The sequence below is a fragment of the Balaenoptera acutorostrata genome, chromosome 16, assembly GCF_949987535.1.
Source record: "Balaenoptera acutorostrata chromosome 16, mBalAcu1.1, whole genome shotgun sequence".
Taxonomy (NCBI): domain Eukaryota; kingdom Metazoa; phylum Chordata; class Mammalia; order Artiodactyla; family Balaenopteridae; genus Balaenoptera; species Balaenoptera acutorostrata.
In genome coordinates, this window is record NC_080079.1 from 45,977,923 (window position 1) to 45,994,157 (window position 16,235).

Here is a 16,235-nt window from a genome sequence, read left to right on the forward strand (position 1 = left end):
ACCAATTGATTTTTTTCTGAGACAGAGAACACTACTGACACGTATTGCAAAGATTAGGCCATAATTATTTTTTTACAATAAACAATTTTGGAATATGCATGTGGATTTCTCATTTTTATACACAAAATATCACTGGTTTTTCCCAAATGAGAAAACACCAAAAATGCCAAGGATAGAAAACGGAATTTTATTTGCACTCAAGTACTTGATCAGCTGATTTTAACCCAGGACCTCAGTCACAACTATCTTTATGTTGCACATGAGCACAGGCACACATTTTGTAGCAGAAAGACTCTTCAGTTACTCTTCCAGCTAGTCTTGAATCCAATCCTGACATGTAGCCCTGGGCTTCTCATTCAAGACCACACCACTCCTGGGAGTTACCTGGCAGTCCAATGGTTAGGACTCGGCACCTCAGCACTTGCACTGCCATGGCCCAGGTTCAAGCTGCGTGGAGCAGCAAAAAACAAAAAAAAACAAACAAAACAAACAAAATACCCGCACCACTCTAGACATACCAAAAACACAGGACAACAACCAATACAAAGCCCAAGTTTAAAGTTAATTTTTGTTTTTATTCCCTAATTTAACTTGTGTAGTATTAATACCTTCTCTTCCTCTCTCTGTTAATCCACAAGAATTAAATGCCTTCAAATTGCTCTTTGGCTATCAAAAGTTTGCTCAGTGTGAGTCTCTTGGGCTTCCCTATCTTCCATGTCATATGCTCCACAGTTACATCTCTTTTTCCCTTTTCCACAATGCTCCCCCCTTTCTCCTCCTGTGGACCTAAAATGGATGTTAGGAAAGCAATCTGATTGGACTAAAGCACCTGAGCAAAGAATTTCTGATGTGATACCTCCCCCCTACCCAATCCTCATATCTTCCCAAACAAATGTATATTTTAATCCTAATGATTTTAAAATTACAGAAATTATAGGCATAGGATATTTGAGAAGAGACTTCTTTAAAAAGAAAACTTGGTTTAATGATTTTCAAACAACTTTTTTTAGCTCAAGAACGTTTTCTTCAAACAAAATTTATACAGAATGTCAATGTACAAAACATAAAAAAAAAAAAAAAAACCCACAGAACTTCTTGTTGAAGTAATGACAGGAGGACATAAAGACCAGTGCTACTATTTGCTCTCTCACACAGAATAGCCCTAGACACACATCCTCAGAATCTTTAAGGGTTGCTTTCAGAGTGAACTTTGAAAATGACTGAAAATTCACTCTAACATGTCTCAGCTTTCTCTGAGCCTTAGTTATGAAGAAGAGAGGCAGATCTTTAGCAATGTGCTTCCATCATATAAGACAAACTTAGGACTACAAATACAGTTACACCATTCTCACCCACCGCCAATGTCCTATCTATGGTCTAGTCTTCTCTTAGAAGAAGGAATCACAGAAAAATCACTACTAACACCATTTCCCTTCCACTACAAGAACTTTTTCTAAACTCTGATGCCTGGAGGAGCCCAATTTAATCATTGACCTACTACATAAAAAGGACAAATGCCCCAAGTGTTGAGGAACACCACACTCTTTTAAATGAGGTATTCTAAGAACCTAGCTATATCAAGCATAATCAAAAAGTTTGTGGAATGGTAGAATTATATTTTTAAATACATTAAATGTATTTGAAACTCCTACTTTGAAATCATCTTCAATTTTTATTTTTGTAGTATAATGGCTTCATTCATGTCAAATAGCTTTCTTGTATCATTAGTTTCAAATTGGGAAACAGAAATCACACAGACAAATTTAATCAATAAGGCATTTTCTGAATGATTGGTAAATTTTTACCCACCCAAAATTGCCAGATAGCAATGATATTTCTCAAGTTGAGTGCTGTTTAAAATATTATGCTTTTTTTAGCTTTTCAACAGTTTTATTAATTTGCCTGTCTTTCAGGAGCTGCTTTGAAAGATGACACATCGTATCTTAAATTGCTTATAAGATTCAGATATACTGCATATAATTTCCTCACACTTGATTAAAATTATTACTTATGAAGCAAATAGTATTTCAGCCATGGCTTTCTACTACTTTGTCATTTTCTATTAAGAAATTTGGAAGTAATTCATGGGAAGAAAAACAAAGAGGCAAAGATTTTCTAAAGAAAATCCAAACAAAATAATTTGGCAATTACAAAGAAAACTGTACATTTTTAAAAGATTTCCATGCTTTTAAAAAATATCCCATAAACACCTCCAAATTTGTATAACTAGGAAAATTGTTCACCTGTTAGAAATCATTTCCTTTTAGACATTTTCCAGATTGCTACCCTATCATTTATTAGCTCCCCTAAATCTGTGCTACTGCTCTGTTGAATGGGGGAAGCCAGATGTTAGTTGGGTTAATGGTACCATGACAGTTTAATACACAGAAGCATACCCCAGATTAACAAACATTTTCTTTTCATTTGTGGATATATAAGACTTTCAAGTACAATAAACAGGGTTTTTTAAGTTATTATAAAATAATGGCTATATTTCCCTGTGCTGGTCAATATAGCCTTGTTGCTTGTTTGTAGTTTATCTTAATCCCATACCCCTATCTTGCTCCTCCTCCTCTCTCTCCCCACTAGTAACCACTAGTTTGTTCTTTATATCTGTGAGTCAGTTTGCTTTATACATTCGGTTATATACATTCATTTGCTTTATTTTTTAGATTCCACATATGAAGTGATACATATTTGTCTTTTCTCTGTCTAACTTATTTCACTAAGCATAATGCTCTCTAGGTCCATCCATGTTGTTCCAAATGGCAGAATTTTCTTTATAGCTGAGTAATATTACATTGTGTGTATATATCGTATCTTCTTTATCCATTCATCTGTTGACAGATACTTAGGTTGCTTCCATGTCTTGGCTATTGTAAATAGTGCTTCTATGGACATTGGGTGCATGTATCTTTTTGAATTAGTGTTTTCATTTTCTTTGGGTAAATACCCAGGAGTGGAATTGCTGGATCATACAGTAATTCTTGATAACTTTTATAGCTTTTTCTATAACAACAATGGCATCTTCAATGATGTAATCCTTCCAGACTTCCATGATGTCCTATCTATTGGGGTTCTCTTCCATAGCATTTACAACCCTTTCCATAGAGTAATGTGTGTAATAAGCCTTAAAGGTTCTTATGACCTCCTGATCTAGAGGCTGAATTAGAGACATTGTGTCTGGGGGCAAGTAAACCACTCCAATATCTTCAGTGTTGAACTCATGGGGTTCTAGGTAGCCAGGGGCATTGTCCAATATCAAAAAAAAAAACAAAACTTTAAAAGGCAGTCCCTTACTGGCATGGTACTTCCTGACTTCAGAAACAAAGCATCGATAGAACTAATTCAGAAAAAAAGGGTTCTCGTTGTCCAGGCCTTCTTGCACAATCAAAAGACTAGCAGCTGGTGTTTCTTTTCCCTTCAAGGCTCAGGTGTTAGCAGCTTTGTATATAAAGGCAGTCCTGGTCATAAACCCAACTGCATTCACATGAAACAGCAGTTAGCCTATCCCTTCCTGCCTTAAATCCTGGTACTCGCTTCTCTTCCTTACTAATAAATGTCCTTGTGGCATTTTTTTTTCCAGAATAGGGTGCTTTCATCTGCATTAAAAAGGTGTTCATGTAGATATTCTTTGTCAATGATTTTCATAATGGCATCAGGGAACTCGTCTGCTGCCTCTTGGTTGGCAGAAGCTGCTTCTCCTGTTATCTTGACATTTAAGCCAAATCTCTTTCTAAAATTATCAAACCACCTTTTGCTTGCATTAAATTCTCCAGTTTTCGACCCTTCACCTTCCTTTTGCTTCAAGTTGCTATATAATGACTTCACTTTTTCTTGAATCATTTTAGAGTCTATAGGTATGCCTTTCTTGTAGCATTCCTACACACACATAAAAGTTAAGCTGCATTTTCAGTACAAGATAAAAAAATGTTTCAAAAAACTAAGTTTTTGCATCTGCACCCATAGCACAACAACAGATTCCTGAATTTTTTTTTTTTTTTTTTTAAACATGGTCCTTATGCTGGATTCATTTCTCTTGAGATGGCGGGCAGCTGCAGCTGTAGATCTTAATCTGCGGTACATATCAAGCAATTCAACTTCTTGTAACGTCATGACTTTTCTCTGCTTCTTGGGAGCACTTCCAGTATCGCTAGTGGCACTTTGTACGGGTCCCACAGTATTAGTAGGTTTATGGTATTGCACTAAATGTGATGAAAAATACGTGAGAACTGCAAGAGATCACTTTTTACTGTGATACACAATTTACTGGAGAGAGAAACTGCTCAGGCAGAGAAGATCAGCATCACATGGCATTTAAGTGAATACCTGCAACATTTGAGCTCACCACAGTAGCAACAGGAGGTGGCTACAAAATTATTACAGGAGTACAATGTGCACTACAGTAAATTTTATGCAGTTATAATTTAATACTTCATCTTTACATTTGTTTACATTTCTCTCAACTGCAAATGACACCATGTATGGTGTGTGTGTGCATAAATTTTGATAAATTTTAACTTTTTACAATTTTTATACAATTTATGGCAGTAAATGATAAAACAGACTAGTAACTACATATATTTTATGTACTCATGAAATACCTTCTTCTTAATTTTTTTGATATTTCTAGGCTACATGGTTCATCTCTGAGTTTTTGAATTGTCAAAACTCAAATATTTTCCCACCTATTTTAAAAAATCATCACGTAAGTGGGCCCACACAACAAACCCCTGTTGTTCAAGGATCAACTAAACATCTTAATTTATATGCAAAAATTGTGAAATATTTGACTATAGGCTATACTATACTATTACCATTATAATACAATGGACTGTTCTAAAATATAACAGGTTAGATTTTTTAAAGTTTAGCACTAAAGAGAAAGGAAAAAAACCTCAGCACAATCACCAGCTAATGGCTTCTGCAGCCCCTAAACTGCACATTTGCAACGCTAAGTCAAAGCTCATTTCCAACCACGGTGAGTAGAATAAGTGAAATATATCAGTTCTGCCTCTATTGTTTCCTGTTGCTGCTGATTATGTTGGCACTAAGTTCTTAAGAATTATTTTCTTCTAGTATCTCCTCTTCACCTCCTGAACCAAATGTTGATGGTGATTATGCTGATTAATTTTGTGTATCGACTTGACTGGGCCATGGGGTCCCCAGATATTTGGTCAAGATTGTTCTGGATGTTTCTGTGAGGGTATTTTTGGATATGGTTAATATTTAAATTGGAAGTCTAAGTAATGCATACTGCCCCCCCTTAAGGCAGGTGAGCCTCAGTCAGGTGAAGGCCTGAAGAGAATAAAAGGCTCAACCTCCCCAAAGTAACACAGAATTCCTTTTACCTGACTGCCTGCAAACTGGGACATCAACTTTTTTCCTGCCTTCGAATTTGAACTGAAACACTGGCTGTTCCTGGGTCTCAAGCCTGCCAGTCTTTGAGCAGGAACACCACCATTGCCTCTCCTGGTTCTCAGGCCTTCAGGCTTGGACTGGAACTAAATTATCAGCTCTCCTGGGTCTACAACTTGCTGAGTCACCCTGCAGTCCTTGGGACTTGCCCACCTCCATTACCACAGGTCAGTTCTTTACAATAAATCAACATATGATATTTATAGAGGGGGGGATATATAGAGATACAGATATAGAGATATAGATACAGATCTCGTATTGGTTCTGTTTCTCCGGAGAGCTCTAACTAATATAGTGATGTTACAATTTTATTGATGCAATCCCCAAACCAAAGGTTTGTGCACTGCTTGCAGAAGACGTAAACTATTTTCAGAAGCAAATTTAAGACCCTAACTTATTTTTATTTCCGATATATTTGCAGGCCCTTAATGTTTCACACAAACATTTGAGAAAAATTTGTCCTTAAACCCCAAACAAAAAAATGTGGCAATGGAGATATAAACTTGAGTTTCAGGATAATAAAATTGTCTCCGAATTTCCACCTGCAAGTCAGCTTTCACTGCACATATACCCATTTTACCAGTTTTCCTGGAGTAGAACAGTAGGAGGATCAAGCAAGCATTATGTAACAAAATACCTGCCCTCCCAAGAAATTTCAGCAAGTTCTGGTAAAATGAACTATTTTCTCTTAGGCCAGTATTGATTGTTCATATGTCTATACTGGTATTAGTAAACCAATTAGTTCATAGCTATACAAGTTATATTAACTGCAAAGTACAGTATTAAAGCTATTTGTCTCAAGCAGTTTTTTGCTTTTGTTTCTGTTTTTTTTTTACATGTAACTACAGTTATTCCAAATTATTTGAATATCATAAGGCAGTTCTGAAATTTCTTGCATATCATGCAGTTTGTCTATGACTGAAGAATAATGATAAAGAGGCCCATTACCTCTCTAGCTATGACCAGTAATTCTGGAGTATGTTTTAAGCTGTGTTTTCTTTCTCAACACCCAACTGAAAAGTGTGCATAAACATGGGAGGCTTCCCATATCCTTCACAGTCCTCACCGTGTGTATGTGCCATCAATAACACTTCTATGATGTTAAAATACATATGCAGTTACTCAGTTTCCCAAAAGCTAAGCCATATAGCAGGTTCGTGCAGACACTGAGACAAGACTAAAGCCAAGATTTAGTGCATCCCAAAAGCCGGGCTAGGAGACTAAAGCAGTTAGGAGCCAAAAATATAGGAAAGGCTGGCCCAACCTATCTCCTGGATCTAGCAAAGAACAGCCGCTTGCCAAAAGTAGTAAGCAATGACTCAGATCTCTGGGTGGTGATCAGCGCTACTAGAGGTGACCCACAGCTAATGCCCACTGACAGTGCACAACGACGACATTCCAGGTATTACATAGGCAAGAAAGAATCCACAACAAACCTTCTGGTTATACCCATAGGTTTAAGGACAGTTTCCTTTAACAAGAGAAGGGCCAATAACTAACTGGGTTACAGATCAGATTATCTTATTTCCAAGGTGACTGACATATGTGTTTCTACATACACCCCTAATATGTACATATATCACAACCTGGCAATAAAAGATGAGAATACTCATGGTAATATCAAGGCTTCTCTTCTTAAAATCGCTTTTCAATTTTGGTTTACAAATGAAATGAACTCAACTTAATTAAAAAATAAAAATAGGAATTAAAATGGCTACTTGTCATGTAGAAAAATGGCCCCTAAAAGTAAAATATCCCTTTATTGGGGAAAGGTGAGCAGTTCCCATGATGAAAAGTTTGCTCCCTTGTTTAATTTGGTTGTGACCAAAACTAATCTGGAATCAAAGTCAGGGCAGGTAAACAATGAATCGCTGAATTTAACCAACTGAACCATTTAGATAAGAAAAAAGGGCTTATCTTTTAAATGCTGCACTCATTTCAGACATTTTGCTTCACTGATTTTGGGAAGTTAACATTTACATAATTTTATGGGCTTTATGATAAGACTTTATACAAAAATGTTACAATATGCATTTGCTTTACTGTGAGAACAGCTCTTGTATCATTGAAAGAGGACTGTAAGTCACAATTACCATTCCTTTCTACATGCCAAGTTTTCTGGGTTATTTTGTTTGAGAGACCATAAGTCTACCTAATTGACCAAATAGATCACTAATTCTATCAGAATCAACAGCTGAAGTTGAATGTGGCTAAATTTAACTTCTGGGTCATTACAAAATTCTCGCTTAATATTTTTATTGAACTTTTCTTATTACTCAAATAAATATATGATCAATGGAGAAAATTTAGAAAACACGAATAGAAAAAAACAGACACAAAATAAATGACTTAAATTCTACCATTAAACACTGAATAAACAACAGGTTTATAAAACTATACTGGTGAATCACCAAAACGTTTTGTTAAGCAAAAGAAATCTGACACAAAAAAGTACATACTGTATGATTCCATTTCTAAAGTTCAAGTAAGTAAAATCATCTATTATAAGTAAGAATAATCTCAGAGGCTGCATATGGGGATGTTGACTGGAGGAAGGTACAGGGAAACTTTCTGAAGTAATGAAAATGGAAACATTCTGTATCTTTATAAGATGTGGGTTACATGGTTCCATGCATTTGTAAATCTTATCAAATTTCATACTTCAGATCTGTGCACTGCATTACATGTGAATTATATTTTAATTAAAAACATGATGCTGTTATGGATTTTCCAGGAGGGCTAAATGATTTGCATCATTTTACTTTCTTGTCATGTTATTTATAAACTTTTTTTAAAGCTTACCTTAAAATTATACATAGAAAAGCTTTATCAGAATACTGTTAGTTTGTTTTAAAAGTGAACTTTAGGACCACTAGCCATTTCTTTGGAAGTTGGACACAACAATGTTACTAGAAGAACTTTAAATGGTCCCACCACCAGCCTGGTTAAACAAGTTATCTTATGGTTATTTGAATCTATAAGAATAACTTTATTTATTGCCTTATTATAATTAATTAGGGCATGTGAGCCAATATGAATGAGGCAAATTCAGTCAATTGCCATTTAAATATTTGCTACAATTTAATTTCTAGCAGTATTAGTACCAATACCTAACACAGATTAACCATTTATAAAATTCTTTCACACCTGTTATCTTACTTACTGCTCTTAACTCCATATGGTACGTACTTTTAGCCCCATTGAATTGACCTGACATGAAAATGGGCAATCAGTCAGGTTAAAGGATTTTTCCAAGAACATGTGTATCAAGTATGAGAGTCAAGATTCAAAACGAGATCTTCTGTTTCCATACTTAGTGCTCCATCCAACAAACTAGATCTGACTAGTGGATGAAAACAAGGTTATTTCTCAACAAATTCATAAAAGCAAGAAGAGAAATGAGAAACTCTGCTGCTTTAGGGTTAAGACAGTCGCCATGTCTTAAATCATAGACTAACAAAATATCTGAAAAAAAATTTTAGATGACTTTAAAAAGAGTATGCAAAATAAAATTGTTTAAGCCTCAAAAAAAGATAACATTAACACTGAACTTTATTTTTCTAATCTTTACCTATCCAAACGATGTTTTTATAAAAATTAGTTATTTTATTATATAGCTTTTTCCTTATCTTGTTAGTTTAAATTAACTACATATGGTGTACTCATTGCCATCGTATTAACTATTCTTTTACAAAAGCATTTTAAGAGCTACATAGCATTCTACTGTATGGGTATGCTATAAAAATATTTAGCCATGGAATTATGCATTTGTAATTTGATGATGGATATGTTTAAGTTTTTAAAAATCAATGATGATTCAAATTGCATCTTTGATGCATTTGACCATTTCTCTTCTAATTACTGAAAGTCATAAAACTGGTAGAGATTTTAAATTATCCATCAAAGTCTATTCTCCCCTTCTTCCTGGAAACATAGCTGGGGACCAACTACATTCTCCAAATCCCCTTGCTTCTAAGTGTGGAATGTAACAAGAATATGTGCCATTTCCTGGCCTTGACTTTAAAACATTGCACATGGGCTTCCCTGCATTCACCTCTCCCCAACCACGTCCCATCCCACACATGCCTCAACTGAAACCGAGAATTCACAGCAACCCATCTTTAATCAAAACAGATGACTACATACCCTAGAATAGTGCACTGACTTGAAAGGAACCTGATTCCCTGAATGACTGAGTGGAAGATAACTTCCCCATACCGTTTCAGGACGACTGTGAGGGAAAGAAAATAATGTACAGTGGCCCTTGGTATCCACAGGTTCCGCATCCTCAGATTCAACCAACTGCAGATTATGTACTATTACTATAATCTGCAGTTGATTAATGTGTGGATGAAGATCCACAGATACTGAGGGCTAATTATGAGACTTGAGCATCCATGGATTTTGGTATACTGAGGTAGGACTATATTTGTTCTTTAATAGTAACTTTTTATTGGCACTCTTTGTTACAGGAGCAGTTACACCTAATTCACCTTTTACTTGTCCAATGGTGGTTTATCTATAGTAAATAGTAACCCCATTTTAGCTTGGTCTGTAATTCATTTCATATTGGAACTTCTTCTTCCTAAAGTTTTTAGATCTATGTGTAGCAACTCAATCAATTTCCATTTCTGCATCTAGTGGTAATAATATGGAATAAACAACATTGCTTTTGACACAAATATGGAAGGTTCTCAATGTTATCTGCTTCCACTAGAGCTTATTGACATTTGACAAAACAAGACAATACCCACCCTCACCTCAAGAAGCTCACTAGCCCTGTCACTGATATCAAGTTGCTATTTATATAATAATAGGATACATGTGCAAAGAAACCCTGGAAATCAAGTTAAGGGCCTTCTTTTCACATATACAGAAACTGATGTCCAGAGAGGTTAAGAAGCTTCCCAACAGTACATAGATGTAGATGCCATGGAAGTACCAGAATTGGAATTCAAATCCTGATCTGGTCAAGAAAACGTTCGACTGCTCTAAAATACACAAGCATAAAAATTTTCCAAATGTTCTGACTTTGAATATCCAGCCATATTTCCTTTTTTCCCCAATGTTACCCTTCTTTGAAGCCAAATATACTGCAGTCCAGTACACACAGTCCAATCAGTTCTTCCAGGCTGAGTGATAACCATTCATTCATTGATCAATTATTACACAACCACCACGAAGTTAGCACTAGTGAGTCAGATAAAATTCCTGTCTAAGGAAGCATACATCTGGAAAGCAAGAAATTATAATACAACACTCTGAGTGTTAAGAGCTATGTAGGACGGGGGAAATACAAATGTTTATGGTTTTATATAATCACAAACCCTAACCCACTCTTGAAGGTCATGGAAGGCTTCCTGGAATGGTTGCCATGAAGTTGATTCCTAACAATGTATAGATGATACACAGATAAGGAGGGAAGATGGAAGCACCACATATAATGGAACTCCGACGAATCCCAATTTAACAGCTGTGTCCATCTCCTTCAAATCCATTACCTTCTTACCCTCCCCATATTCTTCTTCTCATATTCCAATTTCTGTTCTAAGTGGTGAGACAATACTAGTCATAACCATGAAAAAAAAAAAAAAGTAAAATACCTACAAGACCACAGACTCCAATTTAAATTAAAATTGTTGGAAATAACTTCATTTTACTGCCAATTTACAATTCTTCTTACCATCACATTAATATTCTCTACAAAACTGAAATATATGTGCTGAAAATACTCAGGTTTTGCATGCATCAAGGACCATGATTTTGAAACTTTTCTCTGTAGTTCCTTAAAAGCTTGATGAAGCCTGTAATCATTTGTCTGGATGGAGGTGGTAAATGGGCCTGCAGTGGGGTCTCTGGGTCAGGTAATCATCTGCTTCTCCAGTCTCTAGAGTTAAACAAGGAACGTTCCCGATTGATAGCACAGGTGCAAATTATCTCACATAACACTAGCCTTCCCCAAAAACCTCTTAGTTATAGATGTGGAGGTTTGTTGCATTTTATTAAATGTTTAAATAACTATGAAAATGGTTTATACTCCATGCTTGATAATAAAATAATAGATTTAAATATCTGTTACAACATTACCAATAAAACTTTTAAAGGAGCTTAATATAGGTAAGGAAATATGATATTGTATTTAAAAACATATCATGGAATGTGATATATATATAAAATGATGATGTACAAAAGACCTAATGTGTCAACATAATGAAGTCTTCTTTTCAAGGATGTACAGATATATACTAAAAATTCATTAATGATACAATCTTGTGATTATGCCCATTTTGAAACATTCCAACCTGACATAACAATCTTAAATATTAGAAACATGAAATGGAGCAAAATTAAATATTTTCTACCCATTACTGAAAAGGCAATTTATTAATGATGCACACCAAAGAAACTGTGTTCTGAAAAGATACGGAGAAAATTCAGTATGTATCAGTACTATGCAAAGTTACTGAATGAAAAAGTTAAAATTTAAAACCAGACCAAGTGATCACATTAGCATAGTCCAATTTTAAAAGTTTACACAATGAAAAAGCCTCATTAAGAAATCCTTATGCTAAAAAGCCACAGATGTAACAATACCATGACAAAGATGCAGTTCTTACAAACCAAACATTTCCTGTTTTGTGGGAAGGAGTACGCTCAAAGAGCAGGATATTTAAAAGATTTAATAATTAAAGCCTTTATTGTACAAATAGCAAAAGGGCAATAATGGTGCTGTTTCCATCACTATTGTTAAGTGCAAGTTGTGTTCTACTGCTCTCAAGAGAAAGTGAATGTTCTCCAATGGGTTCTGCTATCCTCTCTTCTGCTTCCAATTGATTAACTATCACATGGTTTGAAAAAATTAGTAGTTACACAGGTTTAAGCATAGAAAGTTGGAAAAACAGTAAGCCACCACCTTACACGCTCAGTGTTTTTATATAATGCCATATAAAATTTACATAAAACAAAGTTCTTTATTCACTTTTATATGTAATAAGACAAACCAAAGAGGAAAAACACTTAGAATTCAAAAAGATGGACTGCATAATGTCTCACCTTGACTGTAATAATTACTTTGATCCAGTTTATCAGAGATGTCTCTCAATTGTTTTAAGTATCAACATCAACAGTTCAATTCAAACATTAACAAAATGTTCCTTCTATAAGATAAATGTATTCCCTCAACCCCACCTCACCTTACTAAGTCTCTCAATTTTATCTAGTGTTTTAGTTCCAAACAAATGCCATTTCCATGAGCACATCCCCAATAATTTGAGAAATTCAACTCCTAGTCACCTCCCATGGACGTTCCTTATTCACGCTAAGGCAGTGGTTCTGCTTCTTGAGTCAAATTTGATGAGCTCAATAACAAACCAACCCAAAAAAAGCACATCTTTTCCTCTAATGACTACATCCTGAAAAAGGTAAAACACCCCACCCAGAGTGTTATGTACTGCTTGATTACTAAGTACCCCTTTCAAATACATCATTTGAACAGCAAGCCTTCAATTGCATAAGTTGCCCTTTGGGAGCTGTACAATTTACTGTCAGGATTAGTGTGGCGTTGTTCGCCTACTTTCCTGCTGTCAACATCAACCGGAAGACTACACCCCATCTGTTCCAGTGTCCCAGATAGTCCAATAAGTCCTGTCTTATTCTGATTACCCAATATCAACCCTTCTTCTCTGACTTAACCCACCTTTTAGTCCAAATTCAGCTGCGCTAATCATTTTACACGCCTGATTTGACTCTTTCATTAGTCTCAAAGCACCTAGATTGCACTCAGCTGTGTACCCCTGTCTGGCGCCATCCTGTGCACCTGATCTTGCTTTGGTGATGCTGACATGTTTCTGCCTGTTAACATGGAGGTGAGCAGAGCCCCCTGCTGGCTCGTGTTGGACATGAAGTATTAGCAAGAAAAAAAAACTAGCATCGAGCCACTGAGATTTCTGGAGCGGTTTCTTACTTCAGCATAACATTGCCAATTCTAATACAGGAATTAAAAGAAATGTAAAGGATAGCATTAAACACACTTGACTATCTAACAGCATCTGTAATTAGTTAGAACTAAGGGAACGTTTTAGCATAAAGCAGTGAGCCAGAATTCAGTTGCCATCTATTTAAATAGAAATCGATTGACATTTTTCTCATTTCAAATGAAAAAAAAAAAAAAAAGGTAGCATTTGGACTCCAATCCTTCATCATTTCTTCCAAGTTAATAGTATAAGAAATCAAGGCCAGTATTTTTATTCCATAACATCCTCAAAGAGTGCAACTCTAAAAATTAACCTCAGGAACAACACAATTTAGGGCTTTAGTCACACATTTGATATTAAACTAGCTATAAATTAGTTGAACTGTAGATTCCTTATCTACAGATTAATTCAGATTATAATTTTAGTACATTTTATGGAATTAGAAATCTGTGTCTACTAAAAATAATATTCTAAATGTTCTTAGCTATTAATAAAATGCCTAAAATATGATTAATTTTTTAGTAAACAATTAAAAACCTCATGATCAAACCACCCAATGATCAAACTGCTTAGAACAACATGTTATCATTTGTCTAAATAGTGAAACCTGAGATCTATTAAAGTATATTTAGTCAAAACGTGTACCCATAACTTGTTAGTGGTTTAAAGATAAATTTTGGAACTATCACTTTTTGATAATGAGGGACACAATTAAGCTAATGAAGAAAAAGGTACTTGTATCTGGAAATGCATAGCCAAATTCGTTACGGTGCTCATAATTGGAACATATTTTTCCACTTTGATTTAAAGTGTTTGCATCCAGTGCTTCTATTTATATAGTCCTTTAGTGTCTTCAGACATAGAGAACAGACTTGTGGTTGCCAAGGCGGGGGTGAGGGATGGATTGGGAGTTTGGGAGTAGCAGATGCAAACTATTATATATGGAATGGATAAACAAGGAGGTCCTACTGTATAGCACAGGGAACTATATTGAATATTCTGTGATAAACTATAACAGAAAAGAATATGAAAAAGTATACGTATGTATAACCAAATCACTTTGCTGTACAGCAGAAATTAACACAATATTGTAAATCAACTACTTCAATTAAAAAATAAAGTCCTTTAGTGTCTTGCTCTTATTTCTTTTCTATTTCATTTTTCTGTGTTCAACTTAGTCATCACAGAATTTCATTGGATTTTTATAGTCTGGTATTTCCGCTAATGACGCAATAGTTTTTGTATAGGTTCTCAGGATTTCTATGCAAATTGCCACCATTTTTACAATTGTAAAAAAAAGAACAGTGGGAGAGGTTGTGCTTCTGCGGAGGTAAAGGGCATATTAGAACTCTATTTTCCACTCAATTTCACTGTGAAGCTAAAACTGCTCTAAAAGATAAAGTTTCTTTTTTTTTTTTTTTTTAATCAGCCCAAGTCCCATAAGGACAGAAGCACCATACGAGGGCTGAGGGTTACCACCATTCAAACCCCATCAATGTCGCATTGCGGGGTGGGGGGCGGGGTGGGGGCGGAGCGGAGCGTTAGCCTCAGGAGGACGGCCTGGCGGGCAAAGGCGGGCAGATTACCCAACAAGCCTAGAGAGCACGACGACCTGCGCAGGTGCACAGGAGCGAAATGCGCATGCACGTACCTTGCTGACTCAGCATCCAGGCTCCCGGGATCCGTCTCTGGGCCTGGACTATGTAGAGATAGGGCACAAGCGGAGATTTCTGGGGGGCAGATCCGGCTACCAGGGTCCTTCCCGCTCCTAAACAGAGTTGCTAATTCCCCTGAAGCCAGCTCTCACGGGAACTCCTTACCCTCGTCCTGGGCCGTGCAGGGGAGTCCGCTGATGAGAGACACCTGGGAGACCTGGGTCCCACAGACGGCCTGTATATCTTCCCAGAACAGGGCCAAACTGGTCTGGCTCAAACGACCTTCACTGTCCTGTATCAGGCGTGCTGTCCGAGGAACCGCTGGCCCAGGAAGATGGCCTGCTGGGCGTGGGCAGCCCATGTCCACGCAGAGCTAAAGGTCCTGGTGCCTGAGGTTAGGTGAGCAGAGCGAACTCCACCGGCGCGTGCTGTGTCACTGTGCTTCCAGGCTCCTCGGGAAGAGTCCCAGGTCAAGGTGTGTAGGGATAGGCTGGGGCCACAGGTGGGGACTTCAGGGGGACACACCGGCTGTCCGCGTCCAACCCAGGACAGAGTTGCTAATTCCCCTGAAGCCAGAATTCGCAGGATTTCCGAAGCCATTAGAGGCCTGACCAGGGCTGCAAGAGGTGGGAGACAGCTGCGAATCAAGATTGTCAGACAGGCCCCAAGTTCCATAAGGACAGCAGGGCCACATACGGTCTAACGGCTGCCACGACGCACTGCAGAGAACTGCTGACCCAGAAAGACTGACTGACGGGTGCTACCAGGCCGTATATAACAGGCGGAGAGGGGCTAATGAAAAGCAGGTGCGTGGACGCCAAAGACGCTGCGCTTGCGCAAACGACGCTGACTCAGCCTCAAGGCTTCTGGGGATAGATGCCCATGTTCTAGCCACGTCAGAGTGAACTGGCCACAGGTGGGGGCTTCTCCGAGACACGCCGGGCTGCCAGGATCCATCCCACTCCTAAACAGAGTTGCCAATTCCTAAATCTCCCGCAAACTCCTTTGCCTGGCCGTCATGGGCAGTATCGGGAGTCCACTGATGAGAGACACCTGGGAGATCTACCCACACAGAGGGCCTGTTTATCTTCCCAGAACAGGACCTTAAGTGGTCTGGGTCAAACCAGCTTCCCTGTTTCTGGAAAAAAAAAGAGGGAGAGAGAGAGAGAGAGAGAAAGGAAAACAAATC